Source organism: Durio zibethinus, chromosome 10, assembly GCF_047325235.1.
Source record: "Durio zibethinus cultivar Kanyao isolate XHJ-2024 chromosome 10, ASM4732523v1, whole genome shotgun sequence".
Lineage (NCBI taxonomy): Eukaryota > Viridiplantae > Streptophyta > Magnoliopsida > Malvales > Malvaceae > Durio > Durio zibethinus.
The window spans coordinates 15586254-15591095 of record NC_143171.1 but is presented as its reverse complement, the minus strand read 5'-3'; the positions used below and the strand labels follow the sequence as shown (position 1 = coordinate 15591095).

The 4842-nt window shown below is 31.6% G+C and overlaps 1 non-coding gene across 1 annotated transcript; it reads left to right on the top strand.

The window, feature by feature from the left end:
• The first annotated feature begins 457 nt into the window (after positions 1–457).
• LOC149516479 (small nucleolar RNA R71) lies at positions 458–564 on the top strand. The gene has a single exon (XR_016346017.1). It is a non-coding gene; the product is annotated as a small nucleolar RNA R71 (small nucleolar RNA).
• The last annotated feature ends 4278 nt before the right edge of the window (positions 565–4842 follow it).

Sequence of the window (4842 nt, the reverse complement as noted above, 5' to 3'; positions counted from 1 at the left end):
TGGGCTATATGTGGAAACATAAGGGTTATTGGGTTGCCTAAAGTTCTGTCCTACAAATTGAACTATCTTTGAGTGGTTGCTTAAACATGACTCCCCCGAGTAACCTACTCGCATACGTCCCACATAGCTAAGGAACTATGGATATGAGTAAACCGAGAATGACTAGGACTCGGCTCTAATGGTGTAACATTACAATCTCAAGACTTTACAAATTTGGCTATGGAATCTTTCTTAGCATTAAGCTATAAACTCACTAACCTCATACACCCTTGAAGCTCTCCTTTGATATTGTTTCTCATTAGACCATTGACAATTATTAGCTGCCATATCCTCAATAAGCTTATAAGCTATATAAGAAGTCTTACTCATCAAAGCATCTCTTGATGCAAAATTAAAAAGTGTCCTCATATTAGGCATTAATCCATTATAAAATATTTAGATCTCCAGCCATTTTGGTAGTCCATGGTGTGGACATCACCTCAGGAGCTCTTTGTATCTTTTCCAAGCCTTATACATGGTATTCGAGTCATGCTAGGCAAATGTAGTGATCTTATTTTGAAGATTGGCCATTTTGGCTAAAGGAAAAAAAATAGCCATGAACTTTTACACTAAATCATCCTAAGTGGTGATGGAATCTGGTGGCATCAAGGCTAACCAACTATTCACTCTATCTCTAAGGGAAAATGGAAATAACCTAAGCTTTATGGCATCCTCAGTAACACCATTTTGTTTAAATGTATCACAAATCTCTAAAAAATCCCAAAGATGATAATTAGGATCCTCACTTGAATGACCATTAAATTACACCAACTGTTGGATCATCTGGATGATTGTAGGGTTAATCTTAAAGTTATTGGCTTGAATCGTTGGACTCGTAATACTAGGTTGAAACCATGAAGATTGGGCATAGCATAATCCCTAAGGGCTATAGTGTCTTACTCGGCCATGGTGACGGTAAGACTAGTTTGTCACTCTTTCCTAATACTCCTATGAGTTGTCTTAAGCTCAAGATCTAAAGGGATCAACTCATGATTCCTAACTATGTGCATACATGGACCATAAGAACACTATACCTAATGACCCACTCTAATAATAAAAATAATAAAAATCTAAGTATATACACCTAAGGAAAAAATGGTCAACAAAGGTTCCCATGATATATACACCTAAAGTCGAGGCAAACCTAAGATCTAGCCTAAGATATGTACACTAAAAGGAACCAATCTATAGAAAAGTATGGTGAAGATTGATATTAACCTAGGATTTTAAAATCCTAATCCTTGACAATGATGCCAAAAACTTGATTAGATAAATCTGTAAGTGCACAGGCTATACAAGTAATAATGGTGACCAAAATGTCAAGATGTCGATCCCACGAGAATTAGGTAGAACTTCTTAAGCTAAGTACCAATTATCACCTTACTCTTACTAAAGTTGGTTCAATCAAAGAATTTCTATGAAAAATTTACTAAAACAAAATTAACAAGTAAGAAAAACTAAAATGCAAAATACAAAAATTATTTAAAACCAAATTATCAAAATTACAAATCTACTAAAAAATATAAATAATCAACTAAAATCAAATAAGAAAACAAGACATGAAAAGCAATGAATAAAATGCAAATGAAAAATTAGAACTAATCTAAAAATGCTAGAACAAGTACTAACTAAAATAAATTGCATGATTGAAAATTAAATGTAAACTAAAATTACAAAAATCACATGAACCTAACACTACATTATAGAAGTTGGAAATGACATGAAATGCTAAACATGAACATAAAATGAAACAATCACATATTTCATGAATAGAAAATTAAAGTTAAACATTTGTAGGAAAAGTGATATGAAACTAAAAGAACTAAGGCTGATACTTAAAATGGCATTAATGCCTAATGAGATTTCTTCAACCTAAAGTGGAATTTAAAGAATCATTAGACTACCTTTACAAACATGTGATAAAAAAAAAAAGGTTAAATAGAATAAAAAGGAAAAGTCAACTAAATAGAAACAGTAAACCATAATCGGCAAAAAAGAAACATAAGCTGTAAACAAATTTTTTGTTTGAATCTTTATGTAAACTAACTGTAGAACTAATTGAAGAACTCAATTAAGAATCAAATGGTATAAGAAAGCATGTAGAAAATTAGAGAAACAAATGAACAGAAACTAGATCGCATCTAGCATGTATTGCAACTACTTAAAATTTCAAAAGTAAAAATTCATCCGCTAATGATTTATTAGAAAAAAACTTCACCTAAGCTGAAAAGAACCTGGATTTATGAGTTAACTAACTAAATCAACAAGAAAATAGCATAAATCAACAAAAAAATCAACTCAACAAACTCAATTTCAAAAATAGTGTAGAATCTAAAAAAATAGTACATGTTCAACAAAAATTAACCAAACATCACTTAAAAATGTAAAATAAATTGGACAAAATTAAACTAAACAAGGTAACAAGTAAATTTGTTTGCCAACTAAGAAAAATTAAAGTGTAGAAAAGAAAGTGCCAAAAAGTGCATAAAAAAGTTAAAATTTAAGTGCAATCAAGGAGTTTTCAAGATGCCTTACAAAACTAAGATAATATTTCACATAAATGATAACCATTGAAAATCCCCCTACATTTAGGCCAGATCTTAAGGGTTAGTTTACTTGAAATATTACCTTATTTTATTTATTTTTTCAAAACATTTTCTTAAAATGCTTTATTCATGAAATATATAAATGATATGCATGAACATCATGATATATATGCATGACAATCAAATAAAGAATGAAAAATATAAATGCATGAATGTAATAACAATTCAAGAATTTTAATGCATGTGACAATTTATTAAAATGAAATGTGAATGTATGAAAACGGGTCTAGGATTGGCTTTTAAGATTTAAGCTTGGTTTAAGGATTGATTTGGGGTTTTGGTTTAGGGATTTGTTTAGGGTTTAGGCGTCATTTAGGATTTAGGCTTGGGTTAGGGTTTGTTTAGGGTTCAAGGTTGGTTTAGGGTTTAGGTCTAATTTGGGTTTTGGGTCTAAAGTTGATTTCGGGCTTGGTTAGGTTTAGTTTCAGTTTAGGGTTTAAAGGTTGGTTTAAGGTTTGTTTAGGGTTTAGGGGTTGGTTTAAGGTTTAACAATTTGGTGTACGTTTTAACGTTTTGGGGTTTGAGGGTTGGTTTAGGGTTTGATTTGTGATTCGGCATTGATTTAAGGTTTAGGTTCGATTTAGGATTTTTTAGGGTTTAGGCTTGGTTTAGGGTTTAGTTTAGGGTTTGGGCTAGGTTTAGGGTTTAGTTTAGGGTTGGTTTAGAGTTTGTTTAAGATTTTAAGGTTGGTTTAAGTTTGGGGTTTAAGGGTTTGGCCTTGGTTTTGAGGTTTGCAAGAATAATGCATGTGACAAAATAAATAAACATGGTATCAAAGCAAAATGTAACATTTAATGCATGAAATGGGATTACATAGGAAAACTAAAACTTAAGGCAAATTCACAAACACTTCATAAAATAACCATGCATGCAAAAGCCTTACTAAAAGAAAATCAAACTCCAAGGGACATGTGAAGATCCAAGGTTTGGCCAAGCCATGGATGAGGCCAAACCAAAACCTTCATGGCCATTTAAGCATTCCTTGTGTTGGCCAAACATATGTGACTATGTACCCACCATTTTTATTGCTAGGTCGAGAGCTTCCTATGGCTCTCCCATAATCATTACATTATTTTGTTTAGCTAAGATATGCATCAAACACATAGAAAACTACCTTGTGAAAGCCTTTTATTGTCAAAGGGTTTTTATCAAACGTGAGAGAAACTACCAAGATTGAAAATGTTAGAAACATTCATACTAGCCAAACAACCAACATAGCTCATTAAAATAGAAGAATAGCATGAAATTAACAATCAATTAAACCACAAACACATTATAATACTCAATCCAAGCAAGCAAATCTATTGAACAAATCAAGAAAAGGTTCAACCAAGCTATAAAAAAGCATAGGCCAAAACTTCATTGTAGATTTGTTGTTGATTTTTTATTCCCCTTACTTCAAACCATATCATTGATTTGATTCGTTGAATTCATTGAATCAAGGATGAAAACATGGAAGAAAGCAACTATGGGAAAAGTTGTTTCTTTTTTGAAAAATTTTAAAAATAAAAGAAAACTATATGGATGGATATGGAACTTGCATGAAAATGCATGAAGGTGATGAGAAAACTATACCTTCCAAGCTCTCTCAAATTTTTTCCTTTTTCCTTCCTTTTTTGCTACCTTTCATGCCACTTTCTCCTTGCTACCTCTGCTTCCTTTCCAGCCTTATAAGATGAATCTAACAGCCAAGCAAAGGTCTCTTAATCTTGATTAAAGTTCATCCAAGGGTTGGTATCATCATTCTCATTCCCTACAAGTTTATTAATCAAGCTACCACCTTTGACATTAAGATTGAAGCCCTTAAAAGATTAACAATGATCAACAACTTAGAATGAATACAACACAAAATTTGACCCTTAATGCAACTATTTAAAGTAAAAGTCTATTTTGCCCTTATTAGTATTTTTAGCCCTTTTACATGATTTTTTTAAAGGCTTGTGGTTCCATTTTTGTTTTCGTGATCTTAATGCACCAAAAATCATAAATTAATATTTAATCATGGTCTGTAACTTTTCATGAAAAAACAACCTCGAGAATGTCAAATTAAGAAAATACCCTTAAATGGTATTTTGGTAATTTAAACCTTTTCGAGGTGCTATAGGGTTTTCATTGCATCAAAAATCATGAAATTATATTAGAACATGATCTAGAGCTATTCCTAAACAAAGGCTTTGAAATTTTAAAAGATCTCATC